Consider the following 21,369-nt stretch of genomic DNA (forward strand, 5'->3'; position numbering starts at 1 on the left):
AGAGACATTTTTGTGCGTTGAATTCCTATGTTGGTTATAGAAAATAGAAATTAACTTTACTAATTATTAGAGTGGCTCAAAAGTAAATATTTTGTCTTCTATAAAGATTTCTTTCAATTGTAATTTTGGAATTTATTTTTCGTATTGAAACGAATTGATTGACATCTCATTATGCGCTTTAGAAATGACTATATTATTTTTAAGGATCAAATAAGATGTGATCGACTAATTTTGGAACGTTTAATTCATTAGTGGGTTACTTGGTATGAAAACTACATTTTTTTCATTTTCAAAACAAACATTTTGAGCGTCTTAGTGGAATATTGATTTACATTCACTAATCAACAAGATGGTTAACGATTTTGTTTTCGCTGGTGTGTTTTAAGTTGCTTAGATTGCTTATGTAATACATCTAATCACCTATCTCTAGCTCATTCAAATTAACTACCTCGGCTCGGTACACGCCTTAGCGAAACCGTCCATATGGTTCGCATGTGTCGTGAACGCCGAGAAACACCCAGCTAAAGCAAAATATATTCAATTGTTTATTGATAGAACCTTTCGCTTTACAAGCATTTTTCCCTACGTCCAGTGCTATCTATGGGCACACACCCTCTGCCCGAGTAGCGACCAATTCTAGGTAGCCTTTCTGTCTCTCTCCAATTGGCTTTACTCAGAATAACCAAAATATACAAACATGTCGCGCAACATGCCAGCGCATATAAAATAAGCCTTGGGAATTAATAAAAAAACATTCTTAGTCTTACCTTAGGGACGAGCAATCCTTACCTTCGAAAAAACCAAAAGGTAGCCAAAAGCTACCAGACTTATTTCATACCTTAAATTAAAATAAATCCAAAATCCTTTTTTCGCGTATATGGCTCATTTGAAAATGGTCTTATTTTATTTGGATAATATCGCATACCCTTAAGCTATATCAGTGCTATGCAAACTCGGAAAAAATAGTCTCACCAAATAACTAGAATTCAACTATGTTCACTCAATTTGACAGTTATTGCGTAAGTTTGCAAAAATAGTTCATGAAACATTTTATGACACATTTCAGATGGTTGAAAATATTTTCTGAATTTTAAACATTCTTAATTCCTTTCCCACTTAAAAACCATACTTCCCACTCGGCTCCTTACTCTTGATCACTAGTAAAACCCTTGTAGATCATGCTCTAAATGCTATTTGAAAGTTGTGCATAAATTAGTGTCATTATTCTAGTCATAAAATGAATATTAAAATTAAATATCAGTAATAACCATGCGTCTCCATTCACAGTTTTTTCAAATTTTGACTACTTATCGCAAGTTTTCGCAAAACTAGCATAGGCTCATTTTAAAGAGAAAATGAAAAGCTTTCGAATCAGCATAGTGTGATCGCGGGCATTTACGGGCGTCGTTGTTGTTTTCGCTTTAGAAGTTCGAATTCAATAAAAATTCATGACAAACAGTTATCTTAACACTAACCAAACCAACTAGTGACTTATTTTTGGCGATTTTACGATGTAATTTTATCACACGGATAATTTTGGTGAAGTAATGCAATTCATAAAATCAACCGTTTCTTTGAAAAACGAGAATAACCGTATGTAGTTCCTATGGTCAAATAATGCTAAAAATACTTGCGTTATGCCCTTCAAAAAGCTGTCAAAAATTCATTTTGCATTCAAATCACCTAAAATCTCGCGAAAATGTCTCTGATGGCTCAGCTGATACGAAAAAAATACTAGCGAGAATATCGCATAACCTTCATATATGGACTTAAGTCCGGGCTCGTCCCACTGTGCAGCCTCGTACAGACTAGAGACAGTAGTACATAGGTATAAGCAGCCAGCTCCCTCTGCAGATCTAAGGCATTTCATATTTGCACTACGAGGAGACATGAAAGCCCTGGAGTCGATTTAACAGTACAAAGTGGACAAGCTTTTTGGTAGGATGCTACTATGAATAAGTTTGTCGTATCCACGACGTCATCCAAGTCGTCTAGTTGACTAATTGTTGGATAATATTCATAAAATTTAGTCGCTAAGTTTTCCAAACAGAGATTCCAGTTTGTAGACTAAGGATTACGATATGTTTTCACATTGAGGGTGACATCAGGATGATCGAAAAATATATATTTATGATCGGATAGAGACCGGTTCAGTTTCATTCGGAACCTGCCAATTTCTCAGCTCATGCAAAGTTCTTTCAGAGCAAAGCATTATGTCTAACACTTCCTCTCTCCTAGACCTCGCAAAACGTGGTCGATTTCTCACATTCAGAATATGGAGATAAGTACTACTTCAGAGTCTCTCAGATTGATGTCTGAGCTGCCCCAAATGATGTGATGAGCAATTGCATCACTGCCCAGAATGAGCTGATGCCCATTTCTGCTTTAATATGATACAACACTTTTGAAATCATCAGAAGGAGATGACTCGTTGCTGAACAATATATATACTTTTTGTCTATGTTACCGACAGTCAGTGTAACTGTGATTGCACAGATATTGTGATATGAGACATGCGTTAATAGTTTTATTTGCAAAACTGCAAGCACGAGGCATTTCACGTGGGTTAATTATGCCTGTCTTGTTGAAAGCAATGAAGCCAGTGTTAAGTAATTTTCTAATATAGACGTAATGAAGCATACTGGGGAGCTCACCCGACTCTTCCCAGGTTCCTTTCGGCATTGAGAATATTTTAATCCCCCTCAACAATTTAACGCTAGCACGGGTCGCATGACACTCTCGAATTGGAGTTCCTTGTTTGGTGGGGTTTTACCACCAGAAGAGGTCGGCCGTAGTGTAATTCTTAGCCGGTTGAAACAACCACTACCGACACTGCACGGCTTATTTAGGCTGTTCGGAGAATTAAGCTGACATTGAAGTACAGCTTTCTTAGCTGGTCGAACAGTCGTGAGTTGATTAACCTCATTACGGTTAAAATGAATTAATCAAAGCTTCTGGATAATTCCTGAGCGTTGTGGCGCGCTGGAGCCGTTAGCTGTTCTCTTCATAAGAATAAATTTTGGATTAGAAAAGCCCAATAAATTTTTCAATTCATTGGATATTCCGTCCAAACTCTTGACCCTTTCAAGACAGCCTTGAATGGTCTATCTGTCTTTAAATCATGTGAAAATAATTTATATAACTTCTCCGTAAGATACAGGAGAAGTTGTCAGTGGCCAATCAAACATTCTGCTGTAACTCGACATTCTCTTCTTCGGTCAATTTGAAAAGAGGCTTTCAAGTCCGGAAGAAACGTCGAAAGCTCAGTTTGAATATTCTGAAGTCGAAGATCATCACTGTTATCGGCGGATGAGATTGGTGTTTCTTCTCATTAGCATTACGCACCATGCGAGAAAAGATTTCTTTAGCTTTACATTTGGATGAAACGTCGAATGCGTTGCTACAATTCATTAGATTTTCGAGTGGAGCCCTTTTCCAATTTTTTTAAATACTTGCTACACGGCTGATTTATTCTTGAACAACGTTTAAGTCTTATGTAAGTCTTGAAAAAGACTGATTGAGCAGAAAAAGTAGGTAGTACTGAGAAAGACTGTTGCTGATGAAAAACTCTAGGCGAATTTCTCTACGAATTTCAATAACAAACAATTATTTTGTATTTGCTCCGAAACCTAGTATATGCTTACTATTGATAAAAAACGAACCTACCACCACTAATTGCACTCTATAAAGCTTGTGAAGGAGGCTTTCAACCGGTACTGTGCGGTTGGCTTTAATGGAGAATGGATTTTTTCACTGTCCTGTATACACAGGTGCTGATAAATAACCACCAGTATTAATGAATCATGAATATTTATTAATTTTTTGTTGCGATCGCACCATACCAACTGTTCGATCGGTAATTAAATTAGGATATAGCGAACGTCCGTTTTATGATGAATTTTCAGCATAAATGAGAAGGATAACTGTGGTTTCTAAAAAAACACCAGCAATTGAATGACTAGAGTCCAAAAGCGGATAACCCACACTTTTCCGAAACACACATTTTTTACATTTTCAGTTGATCGAATGAGTTCACGTGTAGTGTCCATCTGAGAAAATTGAGTTATTTTTAAAATTTGTTTTATCTGTTAATAAGTAAAGATGAAAATTCAACATCCGGTAGTAGCTAGTGCCCCGTTTTTCTCGTCTCCTATAAAAATGAAAACCCCTTTTGGACGCCAGCCTTTCAATTAATCTCTTGCGGATACTACGAAATGCTAGCAGACTGCTAGCAACCGCATTGCAGGGCTTGTGTGTGATAATAATTCATACGTAAGAGATTTAATGCGATATTAATAATTTACGAGTTTTATCGAAAAAATTAACAGTTTTGCGAAAAAAAGACTGTTTGCTATGGCTTGGTTGCTGCCTTCCATTCCCAAATGTGTAGGTCATAAGCAGTGTCCGCTGTCCCAGAGTGTATCAATCTGAACATTCCTGTTGTTATGCTGGCAACAAAGCTTTAATTTTCCTCGATTCACAACGAACTATATTAAACCTTACTTTATCTTGTCAACACAACTTGCAAGTAATTTCCCTAGATTAACGTACTGCATTACTACTAACTTCATATTAGATGCCTCCATTGGGTTTCACCAATCGGCTTAAAACACACCGCCACTGAGGCAGCCGGCCGGTCGGCTGGATGGTCAGTCAGCAGAATGAGCAACTAATGAAAGTTGAGTAGGGACAAACAAGAAACGAAGAAATACTATCGCCACACGGAAAAAAAATCCAGAAGTCTTTCTTATCCGACCCGGTCCAGTAAGCGGAGAAAACTTACTTGAAATCACTTTGCTTCCTTTTTGTCGCCCGTTTCCCGCCCAGCCGCTGGTCGCACACCCGGTGCCATCCACCCACGCATCGATGGTGTTTCTGTGCTCTTCACACATGATCTGCTAGGAAGATTGGAATGTTCGCAGTATGTTTTAGGTTGGTTCAAAATTTCGAACGTGGAGAAGTTCGCAAGGTTTCTTACTATGGGCAGCAGTGAAGGGTGGGTACAGCGGAAATTAGCTAGTTTAACTGAGTTGCTTTTAGACGTCACTACCTCTTTTCTTCTTGAACGTCCTGACGTCCTTATTGTACAATAATAATTTTCCATAGGAAATAAACTGCTCGTTACATTTTTTTCTTAAAAATAATTAAAATCGTACTTATTTTTCAACATCCATCAAAATCAACATTTCGAATTTTTTCTTATCAGAACAGAAATTTTGTACCGCCCTAACACGTACACCAAGGATAGCGACGGCAGAAAGCTACTTGAGAGCAGGCAACAACACCGGGAATAGCTTTTCTCATGTCCCCTACAGCCCAACAACTCTACCTACCTGCATCTCAGCCCGGTGAGCAACGTTGGGCAAACTGTGCGAACCAAGAAACATTTGCCTGTACATACTTCCTGTGGCTCTCAACGATTTCCTGCCATTCCGGTTCATTTTTCCAGATATGGCAAAGCACGGGCAGGGTGAAACGGTAATCGGTTTCGTCTGCGTTGGACGAAAGAAAACGCTGCTAAATTTCAAGTTTTATACGTTGCGCTGATGGAGCAATGCTGCTGTGCATCTCACTGAGTGCCGCTGCCTGGGACGTGAATTTAAGTGAATGAAGGTACACATACAGTGTAATAACGTTAGCACGAAAATTGGAATGGTCCGAAATGAAATCGTGTTCGATGCTAGTGCAGTTTTCTGCAGATGTTCACGACTGTGTAGAAGGCGATCGTGTTGGTAGGAGGTACCTGCGAGAACTTATATGACAAAATCAATTTACTATACTCGATAGACGAATATATATTTCTACCAGCTGGTTGGGAAATGGCATTCCAATAACAAAATTTCATACATTTCGGTGCTTAAGAAACAATTACTATGAAGCAAAACGAATTCACCATTTTATTGTTTGAAAACTTCTTTGCATGACCTCAAGGCACTGTAAAAAATAGTCAGCTTCAAGCATCTAGGCCCCTAGCGGCCACAGCCTCTCCGTTTTCTAGATACAATCCCGTAATTTTCTATAGACTGATACAAATACTGAAGAAGATTACAAGTAGTAGTCGAAATACCGGAATCTGTTGTTAAATAGTAAAGTGCAAGTGCATTTCACTACAAATAAACATAGTGGAATTAGATGGTATCCATTGTGTGTAAAGTGCTCCCAGAAATTTCCAAACCACCCTTTCTGCACATGCGAGTGAAACAAAGATGATTTTATGATATGATATTTTATGACCTTCGTGACAATTGCAAAGAAAATCTGTAGCATCCAGTCACACATTTAGTGAAGATAGGGGACCACATTTTTGCTTTACTATTTTATGACATGTTTTTCAATTTATTATATCGCGTTCACTTGACAACGGGCTCAACGCTCGTGCCTAAATAAACTCTCCTGATATTTATTGCTGATTCTGGATTCGTCATCAAAAATTTAATGATCTCTCGATCACGTTTAAAATATCATATATAAATGTACTCTAAAGGTTTCGAAAGAGCTGACACAGAAACATTCCGCCGTAACAGATATCTCTAAAGGTTGTCCAGATTAGCTCAGAATTGTGATATTCGATCTAAAAATGAAAATGGCATTACTGGCGACAAGTCTTTTATGAAAGACTACCGCGTCTACATGTTCGCACACAACGTTGAGATCGACAGTGTAGTCACCAATTCGGATTTGTTATGCGTGGATCTACTGAAGCACGGGGTTGGCTATTTCGAGAACTCCTTGCTACAGTGAGCGATAATTTCGAATGGCAATTTACACTGGACGGGACAACATTTTGTGTCCCTTCAAACACGTATAGGATGACCTTTGCCGGATTGCTTGGCGTTTAATTACGTCTTCTTCTCCAAGGATCGTTAGCCTGCTTGGCTGTTCGTAGCACGCGTCATGCATTGTAGCAATAAGACTCGGTGTGATAACTGCGCAGATAATCATGAGGATGACTCTTGGGTTGGAAATGATGAAAAGTATGCCTAACAGAGTCCACATGATAGCCCATCTTGCTCCACGTACAAGCGGCCCCGAGGAACTTGAAGTGTTTCCTTAAAAACCGTTCTAAGCACTCTTTTGCAGAATTGACCCTAGCTTAGGCGATGCCCGATCTATAATATGTGTTTTTGCAGAACTTTTTACTAGCTTTTTGGTGAATTTTAGGCTGATAAAACGGGGTCATTGACATAATCGGGATATATATTTTTCATTCTTTTCAAAAAACCGAAGCTTTAAAAATATTCCTCTTTAGTACCTAGATATAGCCTCATAACACTTTCTGATTATTTAGTTTAAATTTCCCTTGGGGGGACAGCGTAAAATAAAAAAAATAAAAAAATATTTTTGCATATTTCGGATCTCTAAGATAAGAAAAATATGCTTCAGAAAGGATCTACTCGATTTCAACTTGGTTCGTCTGCTGGAGCCCATAAAACTACAAACTATCAATTTTCGTATGAGGCTGGCAAAATCGGGTAAAAAAATCTAATAAAATCAGTGGTTGACAGAATCGAGGGCTGATAAAATCGGTTGCTGATAAAATAGATTATTGTTACACCAACAGATTGAATGGACTAAGCAAGAATTGATCGTCCTCCACAGATCGGTTGAAAAATTCAAGGTTTTCCGCGTACTACAACCTTGGGCAACTCAATCTGTAATTCACATCGTTGAAGTAAAGTAGGAAGATAAATGGTCCCAGATGGTTTCCTTGCGGGATGCCAGATACAGCTGTTAACATTTCAAGGTATTTGTTTCCATTATTCACAATAAACTTACGACCAACAATATATGACTGAAACCAACCACTGAATCTCAGTTTGACTAATTTGGTGACTACGATGTCGTGATTGGTTTTATCAAAGGCGGCGGACAGTTTGCATGCGATCCTCGAACCCTCGTGCATATGTTCTTGCTGAATACATTTGGATATTAGATCGTTAGAATGGCCAAACCGGTGTTTATGTTTTGCTTCAATTCAAATTTCTCTAAAGCAGTTCCAACCTTTTTCTCAGAGTGCAATATATATGGTAGTAATGGGATAATCTGTTTTCTAACGTTTCAGTTTCGACTAGAACCTAATTTCTAATTCGATACCCAAACTCTCGATCACCTTGGTGTCAAGAGACGGCGTAACGGAATGTTTGATCCTGCGATTAACCGCTATTGCGATTCCTCCGCCGAATCCAACAATTCGATCAAATCGATGAATAACAAAATTAGAGTTACTCTTCAATTTAATATTTGGTTTTAAAAAAGTTTCGGTCACAACGGCTATATGCATATTATGTATCCTTAAGAAGTTGAAAAATTCGTCTTCGCACGTTTTTAATGAACGAGCATTCCAATTTAATAAATTTAAATGATTATTTAAAGTCATTGTTAAACTTTAATTTCATTACAATTTTGTTAGCAAATTCCCACCCCGCTTGAAAAGCTTCAAACATGGAGGTAGAATTTAACATAGCAATCATCGTAGGTAACATAGAGTCTTGCAGGTATTTTAATTTTTCTTCCGTTACGCTACCTAGATCCATTGGACTAATGGAAGCGTTGGATGCAAACGAGTTTGTAGGCGTGGTAACGGTAGCCGTCGTTTTGGCCTTGTTATCTGCCACTAAAGCATAAGATGACACACCATTGTATGATGGTGTGACGAAGGTAGAAGAAGTTGTTAATCTATTTTGAATCGGATTAATACGTTTGGACGTGTTTTCTGGAAGTATACCTGAAGAAGTAGGTTTTTATTTGTTTATATTTTGCTTCAATTCAAAGTTCCCTAAAGCAGTTCCAACCTTTTTTCAGAGTGAAAAATATATTGTAGTAATGGGATAATCTGTTTTCTAACATTTCAGTTTCGACTAGAACCTAATTTCTAATTCCATCAAAGTGTGCCAAATACTATTCTTGTTAGAACAAAGAGCTAGGACTACAAAGTAGAAATAGTACAATCGATTAACTCGATCGTAATAGCATGCGATATAATATCTAAAATAATCGATTTTATCGACAGTGTTTCGAATAATTATTGAGTCTACGACTAGTTTCCGTAAAGCAACGGCTAGGATATTTGGGTTCAAAGGGACCGTTGGTTTAATAAAATTGACAGAATATAGCATCAATAACTGCGTTCTAGAGGGTGTATTAAATGGAATTATTTAACCTGTATTTATTGTCCTAAGTACAATGTCCTAACCAAACAACGACAATTTCACCACCATACTTGTACCGGGGCGGGTCGGCCAAACATTGCTATCTATCTGCTGGATTAAGACACGAGTTACCATGGCACAGTGGGACGACTTAGAACAAAAGGTGGACTAAAGTCCAAACTTTGCCGTATCGGTTTAAATAGGATGATTTTATGTAATTTTGGTACGCTGAATTCGTTTTTGATATTAAAACATTTCAAAAATAAGCGTTTCCTATTCATTAGGGTGTCTCAAAAATATTTTTTTTTCGATGTCATTCTTAAAATTTTGTGTATCTTAATTTTCGTGTACTAAATCGTTTTTGATGTTAACACATGTAAAAAAAATCATTATGCGATAGGGTGGCTCAAAGAATTATTTTGTAGTGAAGATGAAAAAAATTAAAAAAAAGTTTTTGTGCGCTAAATTTCTATTTTAATTATAAAATCAGAAATTAGCTTTACTACTTATTAGAGTGGCTCAAAAGTAAGTATTTTGTCTTTTATAATGATTTTTTTCAATAGTAATTTTGGAATTTATTTTCCATATTGAAATGAATTAATTGACAACTCATTATGGGGCTTCAGAAATGACTATTTTGTTTTTACGAATCAAATAAGATGTGTTCGACTAATTTTGGAATATTTATTTCATTAGTGGGTTACTTGATATGAAAGCTACATTTTCTATCACTTTCAAAACAAACATTTTGAGCATCTTAGTGGAATGTTTAATTACATTCACCAATCAACAAGATTATTAACGATTTTTTTTTTCGTAGGTGTGTTTGAAGTTACTTAGATTGCTTATTTCATATTTCATAAATGAAAATAAATCCAAAACCCTTTTTTCGTGTATATGGTTCTTATTTTATTTGGATAATATCGCATACCCTTAAGTTATATCAGTGCTATGCAAATTCGGATCAAAATAGACTCACCAAATGACTAAAACTCAACTGTGTTCACTTTTTTTTGACAGTTATTGCGCTAGTTAGCAAGAAATAGTTCCAGAAACATTTTATACCCTATTTCAGATGGTTGAAAATATTTGCTGATTTTCAATCAGTCTCAATACCTTTACCATCTAAAAAACATACTTCCCACTCAGCTCCTTAGTCTTGATCACTAGTAAAACCCTTGTAGATCATGCTCTCAATGCTATTTGAAAGTTGTGCATGTATTCGTGTCATTATTCTAGCTATAAAGTTATTATCCAAATTCAATATCAGTAATAACCATGCGTCTCCATTCACAGTTTTTTTAAATTTTGACTGCTTATCGCAAGTTTTCGCAAAACTAGCATATACTCATTTGAAAGAGAAAATTAAAAGCTTTCGAATGAGTATAGTGTGAGCGTGGGCATTCCCGGGCGTCGTTGTTGTTATCGCATTTGAAGTTTGGATTCAATAAAAATTCATGACAAACTGTTATCTAAACACTAACAAAAGTAACTAGTGACTTATTTTTGGCGATTTAATGATGTAATTTTATCACACCGATAATTTTGGCGAAGTAATGCAATGCATAAAATCAACCATTTCTTTGAAAAACGAAAATAACCGGATGTAGTTCCTATGGTCAAATTATGCAAAAACACTTGAATTACGCTCTTTAAAAAGCTGCCAAAAATTCATTTTACGTTCAAATTACTTAAAATCTCGCAAAAATGTCTCTGATGGCTCAGCTGATAGAAGAAAAATACTAGCGAGAATATCGCATAACATTCATATATGGACTTAAGTCCGGGCTCGTCCCACTGTGCATGGATCAGTAGCCCATCAAGTTGGTTGCTTATTGCATCGGCACATTTGACCCATGACGGAGCCAACAGTCTGTTGTGGTGGGAAATTTAAGCTATCACAAGCTAAACATATTGAATCCACAGAAAGCGGATTCTCTGCACTAACCATTTTCCGGTTGCTCTTCCTATTATGCGGTTAACAGATATTAATGACATCCATCCCGGTGGATTACACTGACCGGTGAGTGTGAGGGATTAATTTTGTGTATGCCTTAGCAAAATCTATACGAACAAAGCTGGTTCGTGTCTGTTGTTTATCACATGGATACGTAATGACGGCAATGTGCCGTTCAAGGTGCAGTGGTGTGTTATCATTATATGCAAGGCGTTGATGTGAGGTCAAGCGAAAAAGCTATGCAATCATGTTATTCTTGCGTTTGAGTTAATCAGCGTATAAATATCTGTAGAACAAATTTTACAGTCTGTTTTCTGCTGTCAACAAATGGCTATCGTTGTATTAGTTTTCCGATGGTAAAATAGCCAAACAATGCGTATCACGTCCCAGCAAGGCAAAAGTACGATTAGTGGGGTGTGCGAAGCTGTCTATTGATTAAATTTCTGTTCCTCTGTCGTCCTAACTATGTGTGTTCTCGTTTTACCTTGGAAAATTCCGGCCGAAAAGTTAACATACTCAGGCGATCGGCTGTGGAACGAAGAAAAAACTTTTCGATTTCAGGACACGTGTTGAATCAATTTTCTCTGCACTGGTGTCGGGGCAAAGCAATCAACTTCCCGTGAACTACGAATGGTGTCAAAGCTGAAATAATAATCGAACCCTTTGAGAAAAGAGATTTCAAGAAATGGCTTCTAGGAAAAGTTGTACGCGAAATGGACACCGGAAGGATTCATCGAGTCGGCAGGCATGGCTCCTTCACTTCGGAATCAAATTGAATAAAACAAGTTCAACAGTGAGATTAATGGTAACTTTTGTAGCACACATACTAATCACGAAGGAGGTATTCCGAATGCTTGGCGAAGAATCCAATTCGATTAACAATATCAGTCATCAGTGTATATGATAGATACTATAGTGAAACAAAGAACTACTGAAGTATACCCTTCAAACTAAATTAGAAGATTAGAAGAAAAATATAAATGTGCTAAAATAGGAAACATCTCCTCCAGTAGCGTAAGTTTTCGTCGAACTGATTTTGAAACTTCTATAAATTTGTGTATTCTTAATTGTCAATACGTCATCTCAACTCAACAAGGCGATTGGTTGTTTTACGGCCTAAACACACATTTCGAACGAACTCATGAATTCAATCGCCTGTCATCCGTTTACTTTTTATGTAGGTACTGCATGCTTTCTGTAATAGTTTCTTTTTCGTAGCTCGTAAGGTTTAGCACTTTCAGTGTTTTGTTCATCCTATCACTTTTGGACGAATATTATCTGTTTTGTCATAATCGAGAGACAATTTACTGTGAATAGCCATAACGGTTGCTACTTCATTTAATAAATGTTTATAGGCTTGATGAAATCTCCCACGGTTGCCACTGAAAACTGACGTTGAGGTAGTAATGTTTTCAACGTGTATAAGAATACTAACTGTCGTTTTGAATTGACATCAGCAGGTAGTAACTTGCAGCTACACGGAAAAAAATTGTTCCCAAAATCTTGAATAAAGTGCCATGAATTCTTGAACAATCACGTTTTTACGTTACGAAAACAGGACCATGACCAAATATCATGGCTTTTATAATTATGTTCAATTTCCCTTTAGTAACGCCCGCATAACGCTTTCATTAGTGGAAATTTGATTTTTTGTGAACTTCAGTCACGGTTTCCGTCAAGAACTAGTTCACAACTTTATGAACATTATTCATAAAACTCATGATTTTTTCATAGTTATAGGAATAATAGTTCAAAATATTCTGGCTATTTTTTCGTGAACAATTTCACGAAATTCGGAATTTTATTCATGAATCCATTCAATCCTCGTGAACTAATTCATGATCCCTGAAATATTGGTCACGATCCAATATCCGTGCTCGTAAAACGGTTCACAAAATCATGAAATATTATTCATGTATTCGTGAACTGGTTCATGATTCCTAGCACATGATTTACGAACTATCTAGCATCTATTTGCGTGCTTGTTATATTTAGAAGATATCCCTAATCATTTACAATTTCATGCAACATTGTAATGAAATTTTTACGTGAACTATCACAAAAGTTGGAGTATTATTCGTGGAATCATTTTTGTTCCAGGCACTTTTTTATAAAATACCCAGCTGCTAGCGACCAGTAATAGGTACGAGCAGTAGATATAAAAAACTATTAGAACCTCGAACATCGTTATTCATTTGATAAGGTTCATTGTGATGTCTGGACAGAAAACGAAAACTGCACTGAGAACCCTATATAGTGTGCGTGATATAGTTTACAGAACCACATATGAGCGACCGAAAATAAAAGACGCAAGGATAGAACATGCTTCACAAAAAACTTCAAGCACAAAAATCGGACAGAAATTCTTCAGCATAAGAATCGCTTGAAAAGTTTTCACCCATAAAACTCGGCAAGGATGAACCGTCAGTATAAAAATCGTTTTAAAATAATTAAATCGTTCGTAGGAGCATCCGTATATCTTGATGTTCAAGATTAAAAGTCGGCTAAACAAAGTTACTTTGTAAGAATCGGATTTATTTCTTTCCTGTTCTTTTACTGAAGGTTTTTTTATCCGACTGTTACAAAGAAATGTTCCAGTCTGATTTTTATGCTTGAAGTTTATATCCGGTTTTTATATTCTAATATATTTGAAACGGGTTTTACGAACCATGTTCTGTCCTTGCGACTTTTATTTTTGGTCGCTCATATCTCGAGAATAAGTCTTATTTTAATGATTTAGTGCATATTGTCACGTTATTTCGAGTAAAAAAATATTAGTAACCAAAAAATAATCGATCACGATAAGGCGAAGAGAATTTACGAATATCATGATAAAACTGCTGATATTATGAACATTAGTTACACTCTTTGAAAGTAAGCTCTGAAATAAAATATCATGATAACATGAACAGAACTTACGAAAATCGTGACTAAGATCCTGAAATCATGAACACAAATCACACAACTAGTGACAAAAATATCTAAAATCGTTACCAAGATCCTGAAATCATGAACATGAATTGCTTTATTCATGACTAAAATATCACGATAACATGAACAGAATTTTCCAAAATCGTGACTAAGATCCTGAAATCATGAACATGAATCACACAACTCGTGACAAAAATCCTGAAATCATGAACATGAATCACTCTACTCATGACTAAAATATCACGATAACGTGAATGGAAATTACGAACATGATCTTGAAATCATGAACAACGTTTGACTGTCGACTGTATTTCCAAATCATGAACAAGATTCGCAACAAAAACTAAACATGTCCAGGGAACAACAACAGTAACGCAACCAAACATTCTAGTGTAACTGGTTTTTAGGAAACAAATAGTTTCATGAATACGAGGTTTATTATTCATAATTTCAGGAATTTGATCACGGTTTTTGTAAATTGTTCAGTTCACGAAATAGTGAACTTTTGTTCATGAATTTATGAATGGATTTTTTTCCGTGTAGCAAAACTCTAGAAAGACAACTGCTGAGACTCCATTTTGGATTGATTGGATTTGCGTTTAGCAGTCAAATAACGAATCCAATCGAATACTGCCTATCTTTATAACATTGGACGTGTTACCTTATAATGCCGAGGCACACGTTGTTTTTCTTTCCGTATTTCACTTTCTATAGCAAGCAAGTATTGGACTAACAATTCCTTCCCTTTCCTTCCGCGATCAACGTTCGGGCCTGGCCGGCGCCGGTATTGATCAATAAACACTTTAGGATTACCAGGAGTTGCACACTTAATTTTGTTCTACCGAATCCCTGCTTTTTTCGCAACTTTTACCGAGTTTTACACAGCTGAGCACTCAGCTAACAAAGCTTTTACCGACATCTCAGTAGAAGTGACGTTTGTTTTGCTGAAAGTTGGAAAATATATCACTGAAAATCAGTAAATTTAAGCCACTTTGCTGAACTATCTGTAGAAAAACTTTACTGACTGTTCAGCTGTGCGAAAATTACCGAACTGAATTGAGTGTGTGCACACTGAAAGATGTTTCGCTACTCCCAAGTATAATTATCTACTGATTCCCTGTGCAACTTCAGCTAGTCCAGATCGATAACGAAATAGCAGCCAGAGGTGGTCGCGCAAGCTCAAGCTCAAGGCAGTTTACACCGCAAATCGTGTTTTCCAGAGATGTGCTACAAAAAGCTACATCACCGAGTCGCTTGTCGATTCTTTTGCGTGAAAAAATTACAGAATGTTATTGAAATGGCACATTATAATACACAAAAGTTTTGGTCTATTCGCTTCACCTAAAGTTCTTACAAAAAAATTCTTGCTAAAAACCTTACCCCGCTTTAAATGTTTACAAGCTTTTTGGAACGATTTGTCCTAACTCATATGTCTTGTGTCTCAATAATCAAATAAACAGACAGTTTACTGTGTCTCATAGATATCCAATTTCGGTTGTTAGTAATGGTACTACCGCATTATGTTTTGTACTGCACAGTCGGGTGGGAGAGAATGAGTCGGAGCCCCCGCATTCTCAATACAAAACTACTACTGAAATACTTTAGAAGTAGCAGGGCCGGCGGAACGCTTTTTCCGAGTTGGTAGTAAGATTCGGAGTTATTTCTACCTGTAGTGACGAAAGTTCAGACATGGCGTGTGTAAGTGAAAATAAAAATTCCCGGTTAATAGCTGGTGTCTATTTGTAAACACCCTTTGTTAGCGAGCTGTATGACCGACGGCTCAGCGAAAATGTGTTTGTTGATTAGTGATACTACAAATGTTCCACAGCTAAATACCAAAAACTTCATTCTTCTAAATTTTGTTGCAATATGTTACGTTCCATCTAATACACCTTCCCGGCCTCTGGATGGTCTACTTTCGGACCAAAGATAAGCCATTTAACATTATCGATATATGCGTGATCTAACTAAACAACACTCGGCCTTGTACCAAGCATTATCTTGTCTATGTACCTGTCCGGAATGTGGGAATTGATGGTGTAGTCTTTGACAGGGACTTGCTCCTCCAAGAGTCCTTTGCTTCAATCAGTAAAAATTCTGGTTTGCAATCAATTGCATTCAGCAAAAATCGAGGAAGTTAAGAAAACAACTTATTTTCCATCGGCCTCATTCCGAGCCTTTCACCGGATCTGCTTCCAAACTTTGATCTTTTGAAGAGGACTCGTCTAACTGTTCGATTTTTTGTGCCGCGGGACATGAACTGCCGTCGTTGCAAATAATTGCGCTTACAGCCACCTATTGTAGAAACAAACCACGATGTGGAAAATGTGAAGAGAATAGAAACTAGCAGGAATTTACACATGGGACATTAAAAAACCTGTGTCCTAATATTTCAATCCCTATATTTTGTCCAGGTTTTACACAATGCAATGCGAATCAACACAAGAAATTCCTCCTGTGGCAGCATACAAGGTTTTGGCTGGTTTGATTCTCGACATTGCGATTAACGCTCCTCCAACCGTGCCAGTTTTATTTACACGAACAATAGGGTTGTGGTAAAGGTAATACCGGTACCGAAAATCCCGGGAATACCGACCCATTTTTGGTACCGTAATACCGGTACTGAAGAAAAGCCTGTACCGGTATTTTCGGTACCATACATTTTTTTATGAAAAATACGTGCACTCTCTAGGGGGACCTGTTTCAAAATATCGGTCTGCAAGATGACTTAATTATATTAATTACCTTCTATAAGTTAAACATTACTAGTTCCCGTGGTACTGAACGGTATAAATATAAATTTTAAATAAATTCCTTCTTTATTTTGTCGAAATTATGTGAACGATCATGTACTAAATTTCAAAATATTCACATCTACCGTAAGAGACGTAAAAATTTGCTATGATTTTTTATTAGTGACATTCTGATTGGTTTCCATTTTTCACTGGGTGGCAGGTAATAAGACTACGGTCTAAGTCATGTCTTTGGTTTGCTCTTAAACCTTTATTTATAAAAGAACGAACAGCGATTTAGCAACTAACAAATTTAAACTTGGTGAGCTACTCCAAATGGGGCGATTTGTAATTATTGGTGATAGGAAAATTCAGCAAAACTACATAGTTTACAGGAAAGCAAAGAGCCTTGGTATGCAGGTCGAAACCAATTTACAGAAAATCAAGAGAGGAAAAGCGAGCAACCTGCTCGGATTTACTGCCATTCTCGCTTTGATTTACTGTTATTAATAGTGTTTCTTACATTTACCATCTGTTGAAATCGACAAAAGTCGCACCGCTTAGCAGTTATTGATTTCATAGTGGCCTAGATTAGGAAGTAGGTGCCGCATACGAAAAATATTTTCTGCTGAAATGAGTCATGTCATTCCAAATCAATTAAAAACAATAAACATGTTTTTTTGATCAGCACAAATCAATCATCTGAGAATAAGGTCATCAGTTTGAGCATTGAATTTCATTTTGAAGCTTTTTTCGAATTTAAAAAAAATATATTCGAGTACCGGTACTTTACCGGTACTACCGGTACTGAGGGCTTCAGTACCGTAGTACCGGTTCTCGCCAAAAAGGGTCGGTACTGCGAACCCTAACGAACAACCATGCCTCAAAAAAAAGTCGGTACGGTATTTTCAAATCGCTGTATCTTAGCAGTCGCTTGACCAATTTGGACAATTTTGGTATCAATGGATTTTTTGGACTCTTTAGATTGCTCTGAATTAGTTTAAATTTAAATTTGACCACTATTGATCTTTTAACGACAAAAAAGTCGGAGCAAGTACTGCAAAATTTCCAATATTTGTGAAGAACTTAAAATCTAGCGCGATGACCTACGCATATTATTATGTTAAATTCTTTGGATTGATGTAGGCAACCAATTTCTAGCAGATTGTTCATAATTTCTTATGAAAGGAACTACAATATCTTCACAAAATTGCATACAATACAGAAAATGACAATTTTCGGAAATAATTCAAATTTCATAGCGATGACATGCATATATTATATTGTAAAAATGTTCGTATATATGCGAGTGACTATTTTCAAGAGCATTGTTCATAGTTTTTAATTCAATGAACTACAAAATCTTCACAAAATCACATATTTTACAGAACATTTCTTTATTTTCCATTGTAACTTGAAATTTTGACAATAAATATCGCATTTTATAATGCTAAAATATTCTCATGTATTCAGTAGACAAGTTTCGAGAACATTGTTTATAGTTTTTATTTCAATGAACTACAATATCTTCACAAAATCACGTATTTTACGGAACATTTCTTTATTTTCCATTGTAACTTTAAATTTTCACAATGAATATCGCATTTCATTATATCAAAATGTTCGCATTTATGTGTTGAACGTGTTTTCAGAACATTATTCATAGTTTTAAAATCACTGAACTACAATATCTTCACAAAATCACGTATTCCATAGAACATTTCTTTATTTTCCATTGTAACTTGAAATTTTCACAATAAATATCGCATTTTATGATTCTAAAATATTTTCATTTTCGAAATAGACAAGTTTTTGGAACATTGTTTATAGTTGTAAATTCAATGAACAACAATATCTTCACAAAGTCACGTATTTTACAGAACATTTCTTTATTTTCCATTGTAACTTGAAATTTTCACAATAATTATCTCATTTTATGATGCTTAAATATTCGCGTTTATGAAATAGACAAGTTTCTAGAACGTTGTTTATAGTTTTTAATTCAATGAACTACAAAATCTTCAGAAAATCACGTATTTAAAGGGACCTTTTATATTTTCCTTTGTAACTTGAAATTTTCACAATGAATATCGCATATTATAACGCTTAAATATTTGCATTTGCGAAACAGACAAGTTTCGAGAACATTGTTTATAGTTTTTAATTCAATGAACTACAATATGTTCACAAAATCACATATTTTACAGAACATTTCTTTATTTTTCATTGCAACTTGAAATTTTCAAATGAATATCGCATTTCATAATGCTAAAATATTCTCATGTATTCAGTAGACAAGTTTCGAGAACATTGTTTATAGTTTTTAATTCAATGAACTACAATATCTTCACAAAATCACATCTTCACAAAAGAACATTTGTTTATTTTCCATTGTAACTTTAAATTTCCACAATGAATAGCGCATTTTATAATGCCAAAATAGTCTCATGTATTAAGCAGAAAAGTTTTGGGAACATTGTTCATAGGTTTTAATTCAATAAACTACAATATCTTCACAAAATCCCATATTTTACAGAACATTTCTTTATTTTCCATTGTAACTTGAAATTTTGACAATGAATATCGCATTTTATAATGTTAAAATATTCTCATGTATTCAGTAGACTAGTTTCGAGAACATTGTTTATAGTTTTTATTTCAATGAACTGCAATATCTTCACAAAATCACGTATTTTACGGAATATTTCTTTATTTTTCATTGTAACTTGAAATTTTCACAATGAATATCGCATTTCATTATATTAAAATGTTCGCATTTATGTGTTAGACGTGTTTTCAGAACATTAATCATAGTTTTAAAATCACTGAACTACAATATCTTCTCAAAATCACGTATTCCATAGAACATTTCTTTATTTTCCATTGTAGCTTGAAATTTTCACAATGAATTTCGCATTTTATGATGCTAAAATATTCTTATTTACGAAACAGACAAGTTTCCAAAACATTATTTTTAGTTTTAAATTCAATGAACTACAATAATTTACGTATTTTACGGAACATTTCTTTATTTTCCATTGTAACTTTAAATTTTCACAATAATTATCTCTTTTTATGATGCTAAAATATTCGCATTTACGAAATAGACAAGTTACGAGAAGATTGTTCATAGTTTTTAATTCAATGAACTACAATATCTTCACAAAATCAAGTATTTTACAGAACATTTCATTATTTTGAAAACATTGTTGTTCAAATTAAATTATATTCAATTAACAAAGTCCTACAAACTTGGCTACCATATATATACAACCATTTTGGTTTCGTAGCATTATTCATTGTAAAAATTTCAAGCTACCGATGAAAAAAATGTTCTGTAAAATACGTGATGTTGTGCAGATTGTGTATTTCATTGAATTCAAATATACGGACAATGTTCCACAAACTTGAGTATCACATAAATTCGAACATTTAGATATAAAAATGTTGCGATATTCATTATATAAATTTCAAGTTACAATGTAGAAAAAAAAGTTCTGTAAAATACGTGATTTTGTGAAGATTGTGTAGTTCATTGAATTTAAAACTAAAAACAATGTTTTGGAAACTTGTCTGTTTCGTAAATAAGAATATTTTAGCATAAAAAATGCGATATTCATTGTGAAAATTTTAAGTTACAATAGAAATTAAAGAAATGTTCTCTAGGACACGTGAATGTGAACATTTTGTATTAGATTTTGCAATATTCCCTGTGAAAATTTAAAATTACACTGAAAAATAAAGGAAAATTCTGTAGAATACGCAAATTTGTGAAGATATTGTAGTTAATTGAATTAAGAACTGAATAATATTCCAGGAACTTGTCCATCACATAAATTTGAACATTTTGATATCATATACATGGCGTAAATTTCAAGTTGCAATGAAAAATAAAGAAATGTTCTGTGAAATACTCGATTTTCTGAAGATATTGTAGTTCATTGAAATAAAAACTATTATCAATGTTCTCGAAACTTGTCTACTTCATAAATGCGAATATTTTAGCATCATAAAATTGTAAAAATTTCAAGTTACAATGGAAAATAAGGAAATGTTCTGTAAAATACGTGATTTTGTGAAGATTGTGTGGTTCATTGAATTAAAAACTATAAACAATGTTCTCGAAACTTGTCTACTGAATACATGAGAATATTTTAGCATTATAAAATGCGATGTTCATTGTGAAAGTTTCAAGTTACAATGAAAAATAAAGATATGTTCTATAAAATACGTAATTTTGTGAAGATTTTGTAGTTCATTGAATTTAAAACTAAAAACAATGTTTTGGAAACTTGTCTGTTTCGTAAATAAGAATATTTTGGCATAAAAAATGCGATATTCATTGTGATAATTTTAAGTTACAATAGAATATAAAGAAATGTTCTCTAGGACACGTGATTTTGTAAAGATTTTTAAGTTCATTGTATCAAACCCTAGGAACAATGTTCCACAAATTAATCTATAAATGTGAACATTTTGTATTAGAGTTTGCAATATTCCCTGTGAAAATTTAACGTTACACTGAAAAATAAAGGAAAATTCTGTATAATACGCAAATTTGTGAAGATATTGTAGTTAATTGAATAAAGAACTGAATAAT

The 21,369-nt window shown here is 35.0% G+C and overlaps 1 protein-coding gene across 2 annotated transcripts in view; it reads left to right on the forward strand.

Moving 5' to 3' along the window:
- The window catches only part of LOC131693902 (muscarinic acetylcholine receptor DM1), a 271,911-nt gene extending 255,335 nt beyond the window's left edge, over positions 1-16,576 (forward strand). For both annotated transcript variants that reach the window (XM_058982168.1, XM_058982169.1), the window contains exon 7: positions 11,925-16,576. The gene's annotated coding sequence lies outside the window, so the exon portion shown is untranslated. The remainder of the gene's footprint in view (positions 1-11,924) is intronic.
- Positions 16,577-21,369: the final 4,793 nt, after the last annotated feature.

This window comes from Topomyia yanbarensis, chromosome 3 (assembly GCF_030247195.1).
Source record: "Topomyia yanbarensis strain Yona2022 chromosome 3, ASM3024719v1, whole genome shotgun sequence".
Taxonomy (NCBI): Eukaryota; Metazoa; Arthropoda; class Insecta; order Diptera; family Culicidae; genus Topomyia; species Topomyia yanbarensis.